General features: G+C 43.0%; 1 long non-coding RNA gene across 1 annotated transcript in view; it reads left to right on the top strand.

The window, feature by feature from the left end:
- The first annotated feature begins 4888 nt into the window (after nucleotides 1–4888).
- The window catches only part of LOC130282960 (uncharacterized), a 126080-nt gene continuing 106514 nt past the window's right edge, over nucleotides 4889–24454 (top strand). The window contains exons 1-2 of the long non-coding RNA XR_008846566.1: nucleotides 4889–5002; nucleotides 24258–24399. This is a non-coding gene — a long non-coding RNA (uncharacterized LOC130282960). The remainder of the gene's footprint in view (nucleotides 5003–24257; nucleotides 24400–24454) is intronic.

Raw genomic sequence — 24454 nt, 5'->3', positions numbered from 1 at the left:
TGGATCCATCTGTAGTCCCTGGCCAGAGACCAAATATCCTAGAAAAGGAAGAGATTGGCATTCAAACAGACATTTCTCAATTTTGGCATAGAGTTGGTTGTCACGAAGTCTCTGAAGAACCATACGGACATGCCGGCGGTGTTCCTCTAGATTGGCAGAAAAAATTAGGATATCGTCCAGATATACCACAACACAGGAGTATAATAGATCACGAAAAATTTCATTGACAAAGTCTTGGAAGACGGCAGGGGCATTGCACAGTCCAAAGGGCATGACCAGATACTCAAAGTGTCCATCTCTGGTGTTAAATGCCGTTTTCCACTCGTCCCCCTCTCTGATGCGGATGAGGTTATAGGCGCCTCTTAAGTCCAATTTAGTGAAGATGTGGGCACCTTGGAGGCGATCAAAGAGTTCAGAGATGAGGGGTAAGGGGTAGCGGTTCTTAACCGTGATTTTATTAAGACCGCGGTAGTCAATGCAAGGACGTAGGGAGCCATCTTTTTTGGAGACAAAGAAAAATCCGGCTCCGGCAGGAGAGGAGGATTTACGGATAAAGCCCCTTTTTAGATTCTCCTGGACGTATTCGGACATGGCAAGAGTCTCTGGGGCAGAGAGAGGATAAATTCTGCCCCGGGGTGGAGTAGTACCCGGGAGGAGGTCGATAGGGCAATCATAAGGCCTGTGAGGAGGTAGAGTCTCAGCTTGTTTTTTGCAGAAAACATCCGCGAAGTCCATATAGGCCTTGGGGAGACCGGTTACTGGAGGAACCACAGAGTTACGGCAAGGGTTACTGGGAACCGGTTTTAGACAGTTCTTGGAACAAGAGGACCCCCAACTCTTGATCTCCCCAGTGGACCAATCCAGGGTTGGGGAATGAAGTTGAAGCCAGGGAAGTCCAAGGAGAATCTCCGAGGTGCAATTGGGGAGGACCAAAAGTTCAATCCTCTCATGATGAGATCCGATGCTCATAAGAAGGGGCTCCGTGCGGAAACGTATGGTACAGTCCAATCTTTCATTATTTACACAATTGATGTAGAGGGGTCTGGCGAGACTGGTCACTGGGATGTTGAACCTGTTGACGAGAGAGGCCAAAATAAAATTTCCTGCAGAACCAGAGTCCAAGAAGGCCACTGTAGAGAAGGAGAAGGCAGAAGCAGACATCCGCACAGGCACAGTAAGACGTGGAGAAGCGGAGTAGACATCAAGGACTGTCTCACCTTTGTGCGGAGTCAGCGTACGTCTTTCCAGGCGGGGAGGACGGATAGGACAATCCCTCAGGAAGTGTTCGGTACTAGCACAGTACAGGCAGAGGTTCTCCATACGGCGTCGTGTCCTCTCTTGAGGTGTCAGGCGAGACCGGTCGACCTGCATAGCCTCCACGGCGGGAGGCACAGGAACAGATTGCAGGGGACCAGAGGAGAGAGGAGCCGAGGAGACGAAACGCCTCGTGCGAACAGAGTCCATATCTTGGCGGAGTTCCTGACGCCTTTCAGAAAAACGCATGTCAATGCGAGTGGCTAGGTGAATAAGTTCATGTAGATTAGCAGGAATTTCTCGTGCGGCCAGAACATCTTTAATGTTGCTGGATAGGCCTTTTTTGAAGGTCGCGCAGAGGGCCTCATTATTCCAGGACAATTCTGAAGCAAGTGTACGGAATTGTACGGCATACTCGCCAACGGAAGAATTACCCTGGACCAGGTTCAACAGGGCAGTCTCAGCAGAAGAGGCTCGGGCAGGTTCCTCAAAGACACTTCGGATTTCCGAGAAGAAGGAGTGTACTGAGGCAGTGACGGGGTCATTGCGGTCCCAGAGCGGTGTGGCCCATGACAGGGCTTTTCCGGACAGAAGACTGACTACGAAAGCCACCTTAGACCTTTCAGTGGGAAACAGGTCCGACATCATCTCCAGATGCAGGGAACATTGGGAAAGGAAGCCACGGCAAAACTTAGAGTCCCCATCAAACTTATCCGGCAAGGATAAGCGTATCCCAGGAGCGGCCACTCGCTGCGGAGGAGGTGCAGGAGCTGGCGGAGGAGATGACTGCTGAAGCTGTGGTAGCAACTGTTGGCCTTGTTGCGCAATCTGTTGTGACTGCTGGGCGACCACCGTGGTGAGGTCAGCGACAACTGGCAGAGGAACTTCAGCGGGATCCATGGCCGGATCTACTGTCACGATGCCGGCTGGCAGGTAGTGGACCCTCTGTGCCAGAGAGGGATTGGCGTGGACCGTGCTAGTGGACCGGTTCTAAGCCACTACTGGTTTTCACCAGAGCCCGCCGCAAAGCGGGATGGTCTTGCTGCGGCGGTAGTGACCAGGTCGTATCCACTAGCAACGGCTCACCTCTCTGGCTGCTGAAGATAGGTGCGGTACAAGGGAGTAGGCAGAAGCAAGGTCGGACGTAGCAGAAGGTCGGGGCAGGCAGCAAGGATCGTAGTCAGGGGCAACGGCAGAAGGTCTGGAAACACTGGCAAGGGACACACAAGGAACGCTTTCACTGGCACTAAGGCAACAAGATCCGGCAAGGGAGTGCAAGGGAAGTGAGGTAATATAGGGAGTGCACAGGTGATAACTCTAATTGGAACCACTGCGCCAATCAGCGGCGCAGTGGCCCTTTAAATCGCAGAGACCCGGCGCGCGCGCGCCCTAGGGAGCGGGGCCGCGCGCGCCGGGACAGAACAGACGGGGAGCGAGTCAGGTAGGAGAGCCGGGGTGCGCATCGCGAGCGGGCGCTACCCGCATCGCGAATCGCATCCCGGCTAGCAGCAGGATCGCAGCGCCCCGGGTCAGAGGACGTGACCGGGGCGCTGCAGCGGAGGAGGTGAAGCGAGCGCTCCGGGGAGGAGCGGGGACCCGGAGCGCTCGGCGTAACACATACACACAGGATAGTCAAAAAGTCGAGTTGGAACCAAGAGGACAAATATAAGCCAAGACGTAAAACCAGAGAGAATATCCTAAAACTAAAACAGGGATCACAAAATATGGGGCAATCCAAAGAAATGCAGAGAGCAGAATAGGGAAGCTAGCTTCAGTAGAATTGTTCTTTTACAGGCAACAAAAAAAGGGATCAGGCAGACTTAAATATCGAGGCCTAACAGGGTGTGGATGAAAGATGCATCTGACTAGACAACAAACAGACATTTAAAGACACAATGCTCTTACACTCTTCCTATTTGCATATAGGGAGGGATCTGTCAATCACAGCCAGTGGACCACCCATATGACTCGAAGCCAGGCTTTTTTTTGACAAAGTTACGACTATGATTATTCAGAAACAGTGAAGCCATAAGGGAAGCCTATCAGTATGAAAGAAATAACATATTTAAAGTGAAATTTTCTCTTCCTATAGTGAAAATTGCTACTAAACTATGCAAGGGAATGGGTTAGTACTTAAACACCCTTGTGCTAAACAAGAAGGTGATGCAATAAAAAATTGTGTGGTCCCCCCCCCCCCCAAGAAACTGCAATGGTTATGCAATATGCCTTGATCTGCACTCTAAACTCCCCCTTACCATCTCCCTTCTTAACACCCACCACCAACACCACCACCACCCCTTTTCATAGACTTGTATGGGCAGTTTGTAATTTGATCTCTCAGTGATCTGCTAATATTTCTTTAAAAAGAAAAAAAAACAGGATGGAATTGAGCTAAATGAGGTTTAGCAGAGGGGAGAGGTAAGAAGCTTAATAAGAGGAGATAGAAGCACTTTTTGTGATACAATATACTACAATGTGTCTTAAATTCACTGGTTACATTGATTTATTTTTAATGGGTAGTTTTACCATGCATGAGGCCAGGGGCGTAGCTCAAGGGGGTTGCAGAGGTTGCAGTTAGAGATGAGCGAACTTACAGTAAATTCAATTCGTCACGAACTTCTCGGCTCGGCAGTTGATGACTTATCCTGCATAAATTAGTTCAGCCTTCAGGTGCTCCGGTGGGCTGGAAAAGGTGGATACAGTCCTAGGAAAGATTCTCCTAGGACTGTATCCACCTTTTCCAGCGCACCGGAGCACCTGAAAGCTGAACTAATTTATGCAGGATAAGTCATCAACTGCCGAGCCGAGAAGTTTGTGACGAATCGAATTTACTGTAGGTTCGCTCATCTCTAGTTGCAGTCGCACTGGGGCCCTGGTGCCTGAGGGGGACACAAAGCACATCTGCCCCATAAGAGATCACAGATATTATAATTGTCCCATGGGGCCCTGTGGCAGATTTTGCATCGGGGTCCCGAAGCTACAAGTTACGCCTCTGCATGAGACACTATGAAATCAAAATGAAAAAATCCATAAATGTAATTTAGATGTTAAATGAGTAGTCTCGTGAAAAATAACTTATCCCCCATCCAAGCATAAGGGATAAATATAGATCACAGGGGGGGGGGGGGGGGCAGAGCGCTGGGACCCCCCGCGATCTCCTGCAGTTTGCCGGAAGCCAAAATTCAGCCCCCACAGGAAGCCGCGGCCGGCACACCCTGCTGGGACCCTGTCCAGGAGATCGCGGGGGGGTTCCAGCACTCAGACCCGCTGCAATCTATAACTTATCCCCTATCCAAGGTAAGTTATTTTCCACCAGACAACTCCTTTAATAAATAGACATCTCTTTCTCTCTCTGCTTGGAGTCTTTTCCATGGCCACCCATAAATGTGGTCACTTTTTAATTCCTTTGATTCTTTCCTTTAGAAGGCAGGGACTACAGTACCTCCATCTCCATCTTTTGGAAATTGCTTAGCATATTGGGGGAGATTTATCAAAACCTGCGCAGAGGAAGAGTGGGGCAGTTGCCCATAGCAACCAATCAGATTGCTTCTTTCATTTTCCACAGGCCTCTAAAGAGGCCTGTGGAAAATGAAAGAAGCAATCTGATTGGTTGCTATGGGCAACTGCACCACTCTTCCTCTGCACAGGTTTTGATAAATCTCCCCCATTGTTTTTCTCAACTATCATTTATACAGGTTAATGCAAGGACAGATAATATGGTGTAGAATTCAGTATAGACCAACTACAGGTAATATGAAAGGGCGTGATACTTTGACAGGGAGGAAAAAAAATATATATATATTCCACTGGTCATCTCAACTATTAAGCAGTGGGATCAATGATCCTTATGCTTGTTAATACGTTATAGCCAGTTGTGCAATCACCTTGAATAACCCAGAGAACAGTTTGCAATTTTCTCATAAAAGCGGTTTCTGCTTTTTAACAAAACAGTAAAACAATATTGAGCTAAAGCAATAGAACGCAAACAGAAATCCAATGTCCACTTATAGGCCTAAAATGGTCACTAGAGATGAGCGAACTTACAGTAAATTCGATTCGTCACGAACTTCTCGGCTCAGCGGTTGCTGACTTTTCCTGCATAAATTAGTTCCGCTTTCAGGTGCTCCCGTGGGCTGGAAAAGGTGGATACAGTCCTAGGAAAGAGTCCCCTAGGACTGTATCCACCTTTTCCAGCCCACGGGAGCACCTGAATGCTGAACTAATTTATGCAGGAAAAGTCATCAACTGCCGAGCCGAGAAGTTCGTGACGAATCAAATTTACTGTAAGTTCACTCATCTCTAATGGTCACTGATGTTTCAACAGGCTTGGCAGAAATTTATAGTACAAGCAACTGTAATGCATATGCCCAAAATTTACACTTTTTAATAAATCTCAGAAAAAAAAAATCTTCTTTTTCCTATTTTTTTCCGACTCTTTTTCTGCTTCCTCAACCCAAAAGGTCAATTCTGTTTTCACTTTATAAGATGGACTGCCAACTCACTGAAGGATTAGTTTACATGCTATCCATAGAAGTCTATGGAGAGGGGAGGAATGAGGAAGGAGAGGGGGGGGGGGGATTGGAGACAGTCAGAAACAATGGGGGAGATTCATTAAAACCTGTCCAGAGAAAAAGTTGCTGAGTTGCCCATAGCAACCAATCAGATCACTTCTTTCATTTATAACGAATCAAAACAGGATGACCATAAATTCAGGAGTTAGTCCGGCGCAGAGAGGAACCATCAGGGAGCCAGATAAAATCAATGGATGTATTAAATGCAACGCGTTTCGCTGCGCATGCGCAGCTTCATCAGGCATTTATAACGAGGCCTCTGCAAAATCAAAGAAGCGATCTGATTGGTTGCTATGGGCAACTCAGCAACTTTTCTTCTGCACAGGTTTTGATGAATCTCCCCCAATGAGAGCAAAAGTGTTTACTGTGAGTATTGGATCTGACACCAGTGCTTGATTCACAGCATAGACTACGCAGTAAGTGCTGCTACATAATTTAATTCATGAAATCTAGTAGAAAATACAATATACATGTTATATAATGTTCAGAATAAGTTCTACTCCTCATGCACAAGACAGTTTATCCGTTTATCCTGAAAGGTTAAAGGGGTACTCCGGTGGAATTCTTTTTTTTTTTTTTTTTTTTTAAATCAACTGGTGCCAGAAAGTTGAACAGATTTGTAAATTACTTCTATTTAAAATCTTAATCCGTCTAGTACTCATCAGCTGCTGTATACTACAGAGGATGTTCTTTTTACTTTTTGAATTTCTTTTCTGTCTGACCACAGTGCTCTCTGCTGACACCTCTGTCCATGTCAGGAACTGTCCAGAGCAAGAGCAAATCCACATAGCAAACCTCTCCTGCTCTGGACAGTTCCTGACATGGACAGAGGTGTCAGCAGAGAGCATTGTGTTCCTCTGTAGTATACAGCAACTGATACGTACTGTAAGGATTGCGATTTTTAAATGTAAGTCATTTACAAATCTGTTTAAATGGGTACTCTCAATTAAAAAATGTTTTTATTGAATACATTATGTAAAAAAAATGTTTGTAATATATTTTATAAAAAAAAAAATAATCATGTTTTACATGGTTTTTTTTTTACATTTGAAAACCTGGCCACTAGGTGTCACCCTATATGACTCAGGATTACTTTTCCCCCCTGACGTTGAGTACGTTCGGACCAACGCTGGCCAAGCAGCGTGGCACAGCGTGGTCCGAAATGCGCGTTCACGTGAATGAGGAGAGGGAGATGCAGGGGGCGGGGATATTTAAAATGTGCACGCCGCGCATGCACGAGCACTGTGCTCGCTTTCTGCCTGTTTCCTATACAGGCAGAGAGCGAGCATAGCACTCGTGCATGTGCAAAATTTAAATATCCCCGCCCCCCTGCATCTCCCTCTCCTCATTCATTGCAGCACGCAAGCTGCAGGAGAGAGAGGAGACTGGAGGAAGCGAGCCCCGGCCAGGATTCAGATGACATTGTACCTGCCAGGGCCATCCACTTTCTGCCCTCACCAGAGAGCTCAACTCTGAGCTCCTGCAGCTGTGCAAAAAAAGGTAATTTTATGTGGATTTGGGGGAAAATAAAGACAGGGATAGATGTAGTTAGTGTCAGGGACAGATGGGGAGGGGGAATAGGGAAATTTAATTTACTGATAGCTACTCTTTAACTTTCTGGCACCGGTTGATTTTTTTAAAATAAATTTCCACCGGAGAACCCTTTTAACTGAACAAGTATGCTTTCATCGCGCAATGCATATTTTGGTGCAATTTTTAAAAGACGTCAGATAGTCCATGTTGGTGACAAATATATAAGGTAATAGTGGGCAACCATTAAAGGGGTAATCTGCCCCTAGACATCTTATCCCAATCTAAAGCAGGGGGCACGACTGCTGGGATGCCGCTCAAACTCCAGGCCGGCATCGCTGAGTTTCTGTATTTGTGACATAACTCCAAGCCCCCTCCATTCATGTCTATGGGAGGGAGTGTGATGGCTAGTACATAGCCGTCACTCCTCCACCAATAGACATGAATAGAGGGGACATGACGGCTGTGGTCACCCTTAATCTGGCACGAAGTTTGCTCCATGCACTGGATGACTGGGGTGCCGTGCCGGAGATCACAGGGGGGACCCAGCAGCCAGACCCTGGCAATCAGACATGTTATCCCTTATCCTTTGAATAGGGGATAAGATGTCTAGGGACAGAGTACCCCTTTAGAAGCATAAGCCCCACCCCTCCCAAAAAAATGCAGCATTTTCTGTTTTCGCTGGGATTTTTCCAACTTCATGGAAAAATTGGCAATATTTTATTGTAGTTGTGCAAATCTCTGTAAAAACATGTAATTTTTACCATGATTTTGGAAAATTGCTGTAAAAACACAAAGACTTCAATTCTTCATAAAACACTTCAGTTGTGACTATAGGTCAAATCACTTTCAACTTATGACAATATTTCTCTAAAAAAAATGCACTTTGAATAAGAAAATACATCAAAACTGCACATAATGTGAGTCTGATGGGATCATCTGAATGGACTCGAGTACCAGCAGCCTTATTAGATAACCAGGTGCAGTAATCAAACGTCACACCCTCAGCCAGAGGATTCATAGGAAATGTAGGCAGCATTACGTTTCAGTGATGGATTTGCATTCAGTATGGAGCTTGGCCCATACCTGACACTTCGGCTAATACTGATAAGCCTAAAGCATGCACAGGAACCTCCCCATTATTCCCTTATAACTAGAGATGAGCGAACTTACAGTAAATTCGATTCGTCACAAACTTCTCGGCTCGGCGGTTGCTGACTTTTCCTGCACAAATTAGTTCAGCTTTCCGGTGCTCCGGTGGGCTGGAAAAGGTGAATACAGTCCTAGGAAAGAGTCCCCTAGGACTGTATCCACCTTTTCCAGCCCACGGGAGCACCGGAAAGCTGAAATAATTTATGCAGGAAAAGTCACCAACTGCCCAGCCAATCACAACTCTCTGTGGGATAAATGAATATGTGTATATATACGTCAGTGAAGGTGACCATAGAAGAGCGCCGGCCGCATCTATACATTATACAGGAGGATCACAGCGGGTGTCAGGAGTGACATCCGCTGTGATCTCCGCTGTGATCTTTCCTTAACTGCAGGTACTACTACTAGAGATGAGCGAACTTACAGTAAATTCGATTCGTCACGAACTTCTCAGCTCGGCGGTTGCTGACTTTTCCTGCATAAATTTAGTTCAGCTTTCTGGTGCTCCGGTGGGCTGGAAAAGGTGGATACAGTCCTAGGAAAGAGTCTCCTAGGACTGTATCCACCTTTTCCAGCCCACGGGAGCACCTGAAAGCTGAACTAATTTATGCAGGAGAAAAGTCAGCAACCGCCGAGCCGGGAAGTTCGTGACAAATCGAATTTACTGTAAGTTCGCTCATCTCTACTTATAACCTATGCTGCAGTACTGTATATAAACAAATAAATAAATATTTAAATAAATAAATAAATATTCTCTGAGTGCTTCTTTAAATGCAGTAACGATAAAAAGGAGCTTATTCTAGTTCCTCATGTGTAATATTACATTTGATAACATTCAATATCCCCAATATATAAAAAAAAATAGGAACCTCTGGAGGGGTCGAGTTCACTCACAGCACTATATGGCCAATCCTTTCCATAGTATATATTATCCAAACTGAATGTCGAGTTAACAAATACGATTTTCTCCGGTATCTCAGGATTCAGAACTTGCAAAAGCAGGAAAAAAAAAAATGATATTCCGATAAGAGCTTCATTTTTCGAAGTCTATAGAAAGAGAGTTTGTTGTCTGCCATCTACAGGGCAGACGCTATAAATAATAAAAGAAAAGAAGAACCTGAAGGATAAAAACATGTTTAATTCAATGGAAGCTGGAGATATGCATTCTGCCTTTATTTGCACTTACAAATGTCTTGTTGATATTGCCAAAGTTGATCAATAAACAGGAATGGGACCCAACCACTCTTTACGATGGAACGCATAAAGGTTACATTCTACATTGTCGACTGGTGGTCTCAAACTGTGGCCCTCCAGATGTTGCAAAACGTCAACTCCCAGCATGCCCGGACAGCCTTTGGCTGTCCGGGCATGCTGGGAGTTGATGTTTTGCAACATCTGGAGGGCCACAGTTTGAGACCACTGTTGTAGATGTTTCCTACAATTTGGGGAAAATTTACAAAACTGACCAAAAGAGGATTTATTGTTGTTATTATTATTAATAACATGAATTATTATTATCAATATTATTATTATAATTATTATTAACATTTATTATTATCATTATTATTATTAGGAATAATTAGAGATGAGCGAACTTACAGTAAATTCGATTCGTCACGAACTTCTCGGCTCGGCAGTTGTTGTCTTATCCTGCATAAATTAGTTCAGCTTTCAGGTGCTCCGGTGGGCTGGAAAAGGTGTATACAGTCCTAAGAGACTCTCTCCTAGGACTGTATCCACCTTTTCCAGCCCACGGGAGCACCTGAAAGCTGAACTCATTTATGCAGGAAAAGCCATCAACTGCCGAGCCGAGAAGTTCGTGACGAATCGAATTTACTGTAAGTTCGCTCATCTCTATGAATAATCATAACAATAATTATTATTAGTAGTTGCTGTAGTAGTATTAATATTTATTATTATTTATTATCTACTGCTAACCATTAGAGATGAGCGAACTTACAGTAAATTTGATTCGTTACGAACTTCTCGGCTCAGCAGTTTATGACTTTTCCTGCATAAATTAGTTCAGCTTTCAGGTGCTCCCGTGGGCTGGAAAAGGTGGATACAGTCCTAAGAGACTCTTTCCTAGGAATGTATCCACCTTTTCCAGCCCACCGGAGCACCTGAAGGCTGAACTAATTTACGCAGGATAAGTCATCAACTGCCGAGCCGAGAAGTTCGTGACGAATCGAATTTACTGTAAGTTCGTTCATCTCTACTAACCATCTCTAAATAGAACCCAGTTGTTCCAATGAATGTTTTGCGTCTTCTTACGGAATCTGCAAGTACTGACAGCTGAACAAATATGAATATGTAATAATCACACGGAGAAGGACACTTATTACATTTCCCTCGCTGTTAATCTTGTGCAAAGAAATGTTATTATAATTGTAAATGCGCTGTTTCCAGCAAAGCCTTGTTTCCAACCGGTGTACCTTTTGGGGGGGGGGAATCACACAGTCCTGATTTATTCATAGGGGATATAAAATTATTTTATTTTGTGATGTTTATAAATGTCATTGTTGTAAGTCAGAAGGTAACATTAATGGGAAGAAGGAAGCTCTGGAGGAAGGGGAGCACTGTGACCTTAAAGGGGTATTCCAGGAATTGTATTTATTTGACTATGCTACAGGGGCTGTAAAGTTAGTATAGTTCATAATATAGTGTCTGTACCTGTGTGTGACGGTTTTCTCACAATTCTTCTGGGATTTTCACCCCAATATTTATTTTTAACAGCATACAAAATGACTGTTGTCTCAGATTTTTCCCAGCTTGCAATGGGGCCGAGACCTGACTCACTTGTCAGCTGATGACAGGGAGCCTGTCTGCTTCAATGGGTGGAGAGAGCAATCTGCAACTAATGCAACAGCTGTAGGCACCCTGATTGAAAACCACAGGTCTTTTGAATGGATGCAGCTCATTTATGTGTCAGTGGGTGGGGTGGCTGATGTGTGGGAGGGAGGAAAATGGAATTGTGGGATTTGTAGTCAAAAAAAGAAAAAAGTCAAACAGGAAATACTAGTACACAAACAACTAGCCACAGTATTATCGTAATCTCACAAATTAGCCATTTAGCCCCAAGACAAGCGCAGGTCCTTCCTAAGCATGTCCATTACTGCCTGCCAGGTATTTACTAAAATCACCTTATGCTGGATAACCCCTTTAAAGGAGTACTCTGCCCCTATACATCTTATCCCATATCCAAAGGATTTGGGATAAGAAGTCTGATCACGGAGGGTCCAGCCGCTGGAACCCCACAATCTCTGGGCAGGAAGCTTGGGGCTTACGTGTTTGTGATGTCACACCACGCCCCCTCTATTCATGTCTATGGGAGGAGGAGTGATGGCTGTGGTCGTCCTTCATCTGGCACAGAGCGAAGTTCGCTCCATTCAGCCTATTTCTGGGTGAAAGCACGGAGATCGCAAGGGGGGTAGGGGGTGGGCGGGGGTCATGGTTTCCCAGCGGCCAGACATCTTCTCCTTTGTTCTTTGGATAGAGAATTTCAGTATTATATTTATGTATAACACAAATAGAGAAACATAGCCGCACATCCACCATTTGTATTTTGATCTACTTGCTTCTCAGCATTATGTAAAAAACTAACAGGTTGTTATTATACATTTTGATCAAAAAGTACAAGCCCACTCGCCATGTCAAGGCCAACTAGTCAGAGTGGGTCCCTAACTTAAAACTGGTGTAGTTCCAGGTGACGACCACTGCCTCCGAGACACCATGCCCACAGGGGGAACGACCCAGTGGCCAGGCAGCCCCAATGCTGCCCGACCAAGTCCCTGGCTCTGGGCCGCACCACCCCACAGACAAAGCATCACAGAAACAATGGCCACCACAGAGAACCACACCAGTGTGAACACTTACCATGTGCTCACTGCCAGAAGGCTGGGAGAATGTAAGGAGGAAACCCTTATGCAGTCTCCTGCTAATTAAAAATGCCTGGGCCGTATGGGTGGAGTGGAGTGCTGGCCATTAATTATATTAACGTAATTGAAGATTTTAATAAGGTAACAGGAGCCATGTAGGGATTGTCATCTCTATTCGAACAGTTTACATGATGGGGATCATTGAAGGCTGATAAGGCTCAAAATACCAGTGGGAAGTTACTGGCATGCCAAGTAGCATTTTCAAATCAGCTTTTTCTGGCACTGCATGAGAGATGACGACATATGCAGTGATCCCTCAACTTATAATGACCTCAGACTATAGTATTCCCAACATACGATGGTCTTTTCTGGTCAATTCTAACTTGAAACCAGACTCAACATACAATGGTACTGACAGTCCAGATCTCTGAAACGTGTCAATGGCTGAGAGAAACGACTAATCAGAATGGGCATTCACTGGTAAAACCCCTGTATTACTGAAGTGCATGCACTGACTGGCTGTCTGGTAGTGCCCCCTACAGTACAGGGAGGTATTACATGTTCTGTACTACTCTTTACATGTACCAGCTTTGCATATTACAGGTAGCTTCTCCTTTGGACACCAGGTGGGGGCGGGGCACTGTGTGTACTGTACAGGACCCTGAAGAAGCTCCTGTCCTCTACATAGACCGTGATTACAGCTCCCAGCAGATCTTTCTTACTTTTACATGTAAGGATTTGTTTTATCTATATTAGTTATCTACTTATTTTTATTAACTCCTCACTTTTTCCTATTTATGGATAACATTTTAAGGCTTCAGAACCAATTACCAGGTTTTTATAGCGTTATGGTCCCAAGATTCAATGGTTTCAGCATACAATGGTCATCCTGGAACCAATTCATATTGTAACTTGAGGGATCATTGCACTGATCTGGCTATTGGGATTATGGTGAATGTATTTTCTTTCTTGACTGTAAATCATTTTCAGATTAGAGAGTGTTGATAACGGTCTGGCAACCAAAACGCTCTTGGTATGCCTATGAAGAATTGACTGAATTATTGGATTTATGAATTATCCCATGCCAAGTTTTAAGGATAACACATGCAGGTTTAGCAGATCTGTTTTGATGTTATTTTCCTTTGGATGACAAATCTTTTTTTTTGTGACTTCATAGGTCCAAGTTAAAGGCATTGCCGACCTATTTTCAAATTTTCCCAGCACCTGGGATTGCATCAAAACAAATATATTCTTACCCCACAAATATATCCTTTAATCTGCGCCAATTCCACATGCACGGCTTCAGTCCTTCCCAATTGCTTTGTTTCCATGGCTGCAGTGGTGGCTGCCTGTATACCCACTTCTTGTTGTCTGACTGTACAGGACATTACAATAAAGAGTCTGCATAGGATGCATAGGATATGCACAAGGACAAACACACCATAGAGGCAGACCAGGGGGCTGTTATGGGTCCCCTGGAAATGGGGGCCCATCCCAGTTTGACCCATTCCTGTCTCTCTTATCTCCATAGTCATTAAATTAATGGAAAAGGGACTTGATCAATGGGTCATGGAACACAAACAGAAATGAAAACAGATCTAGGTGGCTCATTTAATTTTGACCTTAGCTATGAAAGCGACCCCTGCACCCGCTCCTATGTAAGCCACTGGATATGCATAATGTATGTATTCTTTCTCTGCTGTCTGAGAATCCAGCTTGTTGCTCCAATGCATGGGGCTAGGGGGAGATCCAGGATTCCCAACTAGAAGAGGCAGAATAGAAGCAGATAAAATGTCCATTAAAGTCCATTAAACAGCCACTTATTGCACAGTGATACTGTTACTGTATCCAACTGGATGGCAAATGGAGTTTAGCAGTTATATTGTATTAATGCAGTGGATACAATGACGCCTGTAGTAGAAGATAGGACTGTATCTTGATAACAGTTTGGTGCTCTGCACCACTCACCGCACCGCTGCACAGGAAAGGACTCCGGGATGGTGGTCCAGCTGAGTGGCGGACTTTGTGCTGCAGACTGGCACGGCTATGCAGCCGGTCCGATGGTGATGTCCGAGCGGCGTGTGGAGTCCCAATGTCCTTCCGAAGTGGCACAGTTTGCGTCCGGCCGTATTGTGGTGTAGAATGCGGTGTAGAGGTAGTGAGTGGGGATGCAGGCAAGCGATGATGCAGACAGGCAGCGTCCTCGTGGCTAAACGTGCGTGCCTGGACAGTGGTCCCAAATTTGGGGGGTTCCAGCTGTTGCAAGTGCAAATATAAATGCAAGTCTTTCCTTTGGAGCAGTTTGTATAGTTAGGGTATATAGCAGCTAAACGTGTTTCGGGGTAACCCCTTCTTCAGTAGCGGTATATCAAATATCTCATGTTCGCTCTAGATTTATATAGTCCATGTACTTTGATTGACATCAGTTTCAGCTTGTTACAAAGTGTGGACTGGATTATGGGTGCTTAAATAGTATAGAAAAACATTAGAATGTATGACAATATATACAACTAGTCATATATATAAATCAATGTATAAAAATATAATATATATATATATGTGTGTGTGTGGATGTTTGGCAATTTCAGCACAGGATGACCATCAGTGCGGTGCAAAGTATCCCCCAGTTTGCCATGTTGGATAGAAACACAACTCTTCCCTCAAGGAAACAGCACCAGTCACGAGGTCCGGGTTGAATGCAGGTTAAAAGATCTTTATTGCATTAGAGCATAAGGTGCGACGTTTCGGCTAGAAAGCCTTTTTCAAGCAGGATTCATTAAAAACACGCATCTCTGAATAGATCTATAATATTTTAAAAAGGCAATACAAAACACCCACTTGCCTTACATTTTTTTACAATACCATCACCAACATCCATCAAATACACTATACATAGGCATACAAAAAAATAAAAAAAATATCAAAAATGTCTAGAGCGGAAGTAAGGAAAATTTATGAATTAGAAACTATGGAACCAAGATGACTAAATTCTGAATTGGAGGTTTTTGGGTTTCTGTGACAACTCCCTGGGGGGCTCCATCTCTCGCTCCATCCAGTGTCAGACCGCATACCAGTGCCTGGATGGGACCAGGGACCTAACCCACAGGGCATCTTCATCTCTTTCACACTGCAATTTTTCTTTATAAATATAGTAATTTTTATAGCAATTTGTATTTTATCCCTACTGTAATTAAGACTAATATATTTATTTTAACCCCTTAAGGACCAAGCCCATTTTCACCTTAAGGACCAGGCCAATTTTCTTTTTGCGTTTTAGTTTTTTCCGCCTCGCCTTCTAAAATCCATAACTCTTTTATATTTTCCTCTGCAGGCCCATATAAGGCCTTGTTTTTTGCGTGACCAATTGTACTTTGTAATGAATCTTCTTTTTTTACCATTAAATGTACGACGAACCCAAAAAATAATTTTTTTAGGGAGGAAATTTAAATGAAAACAACAAATTTGCACACTTTGGAGGGTTTCATTTTCACACTGTAAACTTTAGGGTAAAAATGACATGTGTTCTTTATTCTGTGGGTCAATAGGATTAATATGATACCCATGGCTAGATACTTTAATATTTTTGTACCTCTTATCTGTACTTTTTATAGATACCACATTTGCATGTATAAAACTTTTAGATAATTTTTTTATAATTATAATTTTTTTTATAAAATGTGACAAAGCAGCATTTTTGGACTTTTTTTTTAATGTTTACGCCGTACACCATACAGGATCATTAACATTATATTTTGATAGTTCGGACATTTACACATGCGCCGGTACCAAATATGTTTACTTTAAAAAAAAGTTAACGCTTTTTGGGGGTAATATGTGAAAAATTAACAATTTTTATTGGGGGAGGGGATTTTTCCCTTTTTTTAAACTTATTTTTACTTTTTTTTTTACACTTTTTATGTCTATAGAGATCATTTGATTGCGAATACTGTTCAGTGATATGCATAGGACATAGCACTGATCAGTATTATCGGTGATCTGCTCTGGTCTGCTCGATCTCAGAACAGAGCAGGAGACGGCGGGAGACGGACGGAGGCAGGTGAGGGGACCTCCGTCCGCTATTACAGATGATACGGGCAGTCTGATCATCTATTTTAACATGCGCATTGCCACAGATGCCGTGATCTGTACTGATCACGGCATTTGAAGGGTTAGCAGCCGGAACCTGCCGTGAATGATGTGAGCACCGTTCCGATGCTCGTGGTCATACACAGGACATAAATGTACGTCCTGGTGCACTAAGTACCGCCACACCAGGTCGTACATTTACATCCGTGGTCGTTAAGGGGTTAATAACCATTACCCTGCATTTTTATATCCATAATGGGCATGTGCATGTACATACATAGTCTCTCCATATATCCCACCTAGTCAAGTCAGTCTAATGTGTAGTTCCTTTACACATTATCTCCTACATAATGGGGGTATTTATCAGTTTTTCCTGTTGAAAGTTTCTTTTTACCCTTTTTTTTTCACTTTGGTTTTCGTGGACATGCACCAAATTTATCATTTGGTGCAAGTTGTTAGTAATTTTGGCGCAAATGTTGAAATCAGCTGTTCACAGCGCCTTTTACACAAAACTTACCGCCACGGAGGACGCGTATTTTACCCTGTAGCGCAGCCATTTCGGAGTCCCTCCTGCAGTATATCAGCAAGCGACGTGAGTTATTTTCTTTTGTGGGGTTTATAGCCGCCATGTGAAATGGATTTTATTTTCAACTTGAATAGTTTTTTTTTTTTGGTTACTTTAGTGCTCAGCTTTCCTGAACCTGTGCGGCCAGGTCCAATGCTGGCTCAACGGAGGGTGAAGGTTCCTCAGAGACAACTATGTCGCAGGATGGTATTGTGCAGCCCCGGAGGTGTTGCTGCTTTCACAAAAAAAATGTTTATGTATTTTGATGCCTTTACATTTTCTGACATTGCTAAGTGTGTTTTCCATGCGCAAAATTTATTGGCGGTGAATTGCGCAAAAAAAAAACCTAAAGGTGCAAAATTGCGCCAAAGATTGATTGGTGCAAATGATGAATTACTGACTTAAGTTAAAATCACACACAGGACAGTGTGATTTTGAGAAAGTTGTAAAAATGACAGTGGAGAAAATGTGCAAAAAGAAACTGCGCCAAAGTTACATGAAAAAAAACACATAAATCCTTTGATAAATACCCCCAATTATGCTTATATCCATATTTATCCACATATATGTTTATATATTTTTATACATTGATTTATATATATGACTAGTTGTATATATTGTCATACATTCTAATGTTTTTCTATACTATTTAAGCACCCATAATCCAGTCCACACTTTGTAACAGGCTGAAACTGATGTTAATCAAAGTACATGGACTATATAAATCTAGAACAAACATAGGATATTTGATATAGCACTACTGAAGAAGGGGTTACACTGAACCGCGTTTAGCTGCTATGCACCCTAACTATATAGACTACCCCAAAGGAAAGACTTGCATTTATATTTGCACTTGCAACAGCTGGAACCCCCCCAATGTCCAGGCGCACACGTTCAACCACGAGAACGCTGCCTGTCTGCATCATCGCTTGCCTGCATCCCCACTCACTACCTCTACACCGCATCCTACACCATCAGACGGCCGGACGCAATCTGTGCCACTTCGGAAGGACATCGGGACTACACACGCCGCGCGGACATCACCATCGGACCGGCTGCATAGCAGTGCCAGTCTGCAGCACGAAGTCCGCCATCCCGGAGTCCTTTCCTGTGCAGCGGTGCGGTGAGTGGTGCGGAGCACCAAACTGTTATCAAGATACAGTTGTAATGTCCGTTTATTTGTTTTTATATTTTTCTGTTTAGGTGTGTATTCACACACTAGTTTGTTCAGAGCAGTTTGCTATTCCACCTGGATAGGGAATAGTTAATGCTCTGAGTGAACTCGGGTGGAGTTATTAAACCAGAGTTCTTCTGTATTCTGGGGCTGGTTACTGAGTGCAATACTACCATGTCTGTTTGTGCTATATTCTGACTATGTCTGCTTGAGCATTTACCTTGTATGTGGCTTGTATTTTAGTCTGTGTTACATTAGTCGGTTTTAGGATTTGTATATCCTTTTTGTTATGTATCTTATCACACTATGTCAGAGTCTTGCTTGTTACCTGTGCTCTGTATGTTATATTCCTGTTTAGCAATAGATCTCTTTTCCCTTTGTGTAGGGGATATACCCAAACACAACAGACCAAAGTATATAAGTAACAAATGTTTGAACCTTTATTAGTACAAAAACATATACATGTATAAAATCACATAAAAGACATAAATGGGGAGATATATCGGATACACAGACAAGAGAAGGTGAGTGTGTCCTAATCACATAATGTTAGTACAACTAAACACATGGTAGCAAGGTGCTCTATATAATATATATCTATGTAGTAGTATAGCAGTAATATAAAATGTCTTTATAGTATGGTGCAAAATACAGCAAAGATTAGCAAGTATATCAGCCAAAAGACATAAGATGCACCCTACCTGGACACCTCACCTTAGCCCCAAACGCATTTTCACACTTGCTTCCTCAGGGGGCGTGTCATGTGGACTTGGTCCTTACTATCTATATTCTGGATGGGCCAATAGAAACACTATTAGGACTCTCCATACACCTGAATTATACAAGAGATGTATGGCGTCTGCAAAATAAGGTAACATACCCACGCTGACCTTCGTCATTATACTGCGTCCAGTGGCGGGGATGTAAGGGGTATTGTTTTTTCCCTTTGTCTACCGAAGGTCTTCTGTGGGATTGAGCTAATTCCTGTTTGTTCATGGAGTCTGGAGTGTGAACAGGGTCCTTTATTTCCTGCTTAGTTGATCTTTGTCCTTTTGTACTGGTACCTGCTTGTGATAGTTCTTAGTAACTCACCTGTTCAGTTTAGTGTATTGGCTCTCAGTTCTTCTGTTTATCCCCTGCATTAGAGATGAGCGAACTTACAGTAAATTCGATTCGTCACGAACTTCTCAGCTCGGCGGTTGCTGACTTTTCCTGCATAAATGAGTTCAGCTTTCCGGTGCTCCGGTGGGCTGGAAAAGGTGGATACAGTCCTAAGAAAGAGTCTCCTAGGACTGTATCCACCTTTTCCAGCCCACGGGAGCACCTGAAAGCTTTACTAATTTATGCAGGAAAAGTCAGCAACCGCCGAGCCGAGAAGTTCGTGACGAATCAAATTTACTCTAAGTTCGCTCATCTCTACCCTGCATCTCCTGGATTCTGCTGTATAACTCATATCATGCCTAGTCTTTTTCATTTTATCATGTCTGCCGTTTTATCTGATATCCGGTTTATGAACTGTCTGTTAATTCACTATGTTCTGCTCTGTTTGTGAGTTTATATTCTGCCCTGTTTTGTCTGGTATATCTGGTTGCCTGGTAGTTTTCCGTTTCTGGCCTGTGACTGACTATGTATATTATGTGCTTTTACACCACTGCACTTTAGCGCAGGAAGGGACCGGCTCCCAGTTGTTGATCCATTGTTTAGGATGGATGGGAAAGTAGGCAGGGAGAGATGTTTTAGGGTCAGTTTAGGGCGCACTCTCCCTTTCCCCCCCGGTCGGTCCTTGGCAACAGTCCTATCTTCTACTACAGGCATCATTGAATCGAATGCATTAATACAATATAACTACTAAACTCCATTTGCCATTCAGTCGGATACAGTAACAGTATCACTGTGCAATAGGTGGCTTTTATGGACATTTTATCTATACATATTGTGCAATAATATAATATATTTATTTAATTCTATATATGATCTAGTCAATAGCAAGGGCCCTGCTTGGACATCTATTTAAAAAAAATTCATATAAATATTACCCTATATACAACTAGTCTGACAGTGTGTGTGTATATGTATGTGTGTGTATACATATATATAGTCTGTACCATATTTAGTTTCAATATTCCTATTTTTTTGCACAAAGGGGTATGTGCAACACAAGTACCTCTCGTCCTACAACAGTAAGCGGTGTATGGTGCGGGGCTCCTGACTCGAGCCCGTGCCATACCGGCTGGCTGTTAATAGCCAACATGTGGCAATTGCATTGGCCAATCCACTGTGGAGGTAGCCGGCTCACAGCTGTCCCGGCTCTGTGATTGATAGAGCCTGGCTGGACTAAAAGTGTAAAAAAAAAATAAATAAATAAAAAGCCATCAAAAAGTCCGATCAAAACAAAAATGGTACCAGTAAAAATTCCAGATGACGACACAAAAAATGAGCCCTCATACATCCCCGTATAAAAGCTATATAAATTAGGTATCCTTGTAACTGTATGGACCTACAGAATAAAGATATGGTATCATTTTTACCAAAAAGTGCACTGCGTAGAATTGGAAGCCCCCAAAATAAGAAAATTGCATTTTTTCTGGTTTCGCCGTAGATTTTGTAGTGAAATGATTGATGTCATTACAAAGTGATATTGGTGGTGCAAAAAAAAAGCCCTCATATGAGTCTGTAGGTGCAAAATTTAAAGCATTATGATTTTTAGAAGGTGATGAGTAAAAAACAAAAGTGCAAACACTGAAAAACCTGCATCCTTAACCCCTTAAGGACGCAGGACGTAAATGTACATCCTGGTGAGGTGGTACTTAACGCACCAGGACGTACATTTACGTCCTAAGCATAACCGCGGGCATCGGAGCGATGCCCGTGTCATGCGCGGCTGATCCCGGCTGCTGATCGCAGCCAGGGACCCGCCGGATCTCGCGGGCGTCCGCCATTAACCCCTCAGGTGCCGGGATCAATACAGATCCCGGCATCTGCGGCAGTTCGCGATTTAAATGAACGATCGGATCGCCCGCAGCGCTGCTGCGGGGATCCTATCATTCATAACGCCGCACGGAGGTCCCCTCTCCTTCCTCCGTGCGGCTCCCGGCGTCTCCTGCTCTGGTCTGTGATCGAGCAGACCAGAGCAGAAGATGACCGATAATACTGATCTGTTCTATGTCCTATACATAGAACAGATCAGTATTAGCAATCATGGTATTGCTATGAATAGTTCCCTATGGGGACTATTCAAGTGTAAAAAAAAATGTAAAAAAATGTAAAAGTAAAAGTAAAAAAAAAGTGAAAAATCCCCTCCCCCAATAAAAAAGTAAAACGTCCGTTTTTTCCTATTTTACCCCCAAAAAGCGTAAAAAACTTTTTTTATAGACATATTTGGTATCGCCGCGTGTGTAAATGTCCGAACTATTAAAATAAAATGTTAATGATCCCGTACGGTGAACGGCATGAACGAAAAAAATAAAAAAAGTCCAAAATTCCTACTTTTTTAATACATTTTATTTTAAAAAAAATTATAAAAAATATATTAAAAGTTTTTTATATGCAAATGTGGTATCAAAAAAAAGTACAGATCATGGCGCAAAAATTGAGCCCCCATACCGCCACTTATATGGAAAAATAAAAAAGTTAGAGGTCATCAAAATAAAGGGATTATAAACGTACTAATTTGGTTAAAAAGTTTGTGATTTTTTTTAAGCGCAACAATAATATAAAAGTATATAATAATGGGTATCATTTTAATCGTATTGACCCTCAGAATAAAGAACACACGTCATTTTTACCATAAATAGTACGGCGTGAAAACATAACCTAACAAAATTAGCAAAATTGCGTTTTTCGTTTTAATTTCCCCACAAAAATAGTGTTTTTTGGTTGCGCCATACATTTTATGATATAATGAGTGATGTCATTACAAAGGACAACTGGTCGCGCAAAACACAAGCCCTCATACTAGTCTGTGGATGAAAATATAAAAGAGTTATGATTTTTAGAAGGCGAGGAGGAAAAAATTAATTGTCTGAGTCCTTAAGGCCAAAATGGGCTGAGTCCTTAAGGGGTTAAAGGGGTTCTCCGCCCCTAGACATCTTATCCCCTATCCAAAGGATAGGGGATAAGATGTCAGATCGCCGCGGTCCCGCTGCTCGGGAGCCCCGGGATCCCCGCTGCAGCACTGCGCTATCATTACAGCACAGAGCGAGTTCGCTCTGTGTGTAATGACGGGCGATACAGGGGACGGAGCAGCGTGACATCATGGCTCCGCCCCTCGCAAGGTCACGGCCCGCCCCTTTCAATACAAGTCTATGGGAGGGGGCGTGGCGGAGTCACGCCCCCTGCCATAGACTTGCATTAAGGGGACGGGCCGTGATGTCATGAGGGGCGGAGCCATGTCGTCACGCTGCTCCGTCCCCTGTATCGCCCGTGATTACACACATAGCGAACTCGCTCTGCGCTGTAATGATAGCGGGGTGCCGCAGCGGGGATCCCGGGGCTCCCCAGCAGCGGGACCACGGCGATCTGACATCTTATCCCCTATCCTTTGGATAGGGGATAAGATGTCTAGGGGCATAGTACCCCTATAAGGGGTTAAATAAGATCAGATGATGGAAAATATTTAGATGGCAGACCATACAATTAACCCTCCTTGCTCCTGGAAACCTCTTTAGCTTCTCAGCAGGGGGCCCTAATACAGAGGCATAAAGGGGTACTCTGGTGGGAATTTTTTTTTTTTTTAAATCAACTGGTGCCAGAAAGTTAAACAGATTTGTAAATTACTTCCCAGTACTTATCAGCTGCTATATAATACAGAGGAAGTTATTAAGTTCTTTTGAATCTGACCACAGTGCTCTCTGCTGACACCTCTGTCCATGTCAGGAACCGTCCAGAGCAGGAGAGGTTTGCTATGGAGATTTGCTTCTACTCTGGACAGTTCCTGACATGGACAGAGGTGTCAGCAGAGAGCACTGTGGTCAGACAGAAAAGAAATTCAAAAAGAAAAGAACTTCCTCTAGCATACAGAAACTGATAAGTACTGGAAGTAATTTACAAATCTGTCAAATTTTTTGGCACCAGTTGATTTAAAAAAAAAATAGTTTTCTACTGGAGTACCCCTTTAAGTGTACCCCTTGAAGTGAAAGGGCATTATCAGTTTTATATATAATGGTTGGTACATAAAAATGGCACAATATTGTAGGGGAAGTGATTGGTCAGAAGTAACCCCCCCCCCCCCCCCTATTTCCCCTAAATATTAGACTGTTACACCACAGTTTCCAACCTTTTTTTTTAGAACCGGTTTGAATTAACATTTGGCAACTATATAATATTAAATACTATATGTACGTTATAAATAACTATATATTATTTGTAAAATTTATAGCACTTTATTATTGATGATCGTTAGTTATATGTCGCACATGTAAGCTGATCTGTATTATGGCAAATAAATAGCCAAATATTCTTATAAAATGGTCTTGTGAGGAAACTAAAATGTCCCACTACATATGTTGCACTTTTTGGGATAAATCCCATTGAATTACTTTGAGGTGTGCTGCGATCCTTTGGTGTTATATAAAGTTGGACCTGTGGATCAAAGTCCTTTTTTTTTTTTTTTTTTGCGGACACCCTGATGACTCCAGGAATAGCGCGGTGCTGCTCTCCTATGGTTGTTATATTTTATTTATGGTATAGCTTTTCTTTACTTAGGACAACTTTTGATTTTTAATTTTCCAGTATCCTAAGCTTAAATGGACATCCTGACACTCTAATGGACCATAATTATGAAGGGAATAACAAACAATAATAAATATGCATGAACTGGGAGTCATTTATTAAGATTGGAACTTGGCAGAAATAGAGCACATAAATCTCTATAGGAAATCTGGTCTTATTCCTTGCATGACATGCAAAACAGTATCATACACTATACTATAGTGTTGCTCACGAATATTCGAAATTTGAATTTTAATCGCGAATATTGTGAATGTAGCACTATATATTCTATATATTCGCAATTCCGAATATTCGCTTTTTTTTTTCTTTCTTCGCAGTATACATCACAGTGATGTCTAGTGGTACGCCCCCTGCATCTGAGAGCTTTGGCTCTCGCTCCCCGCACCTCCAGCTATTGACTTGCCGTCTGCTGTATGAACACTTGGAATAAAGCATCGTTTGGCAAATACTTCTCAGTGGGTGAGTGCAGCTTTTTTCAAGTTTTCTGCTTTTCACGTTTTACACATCACAGTGA

This window comes from Hyla sarda, chromosome 7, assembly GCF_029499605.1.
Source record: "Hyla sarda isolate aHylSar1 chromosome 7, aHylSar1.hap1, whole genome shotgun sequence".
Taxonomy (NCBI): Eukaryota; Metazoa; Chordata; class Amphibia; order Anura; family Hylidae; genus Hyla; species Hyla sarda.
Note: the sequence above shows the minus strand (reverse complement) of the source record. Positions and strands in the feature narration are given on the sequence as shown.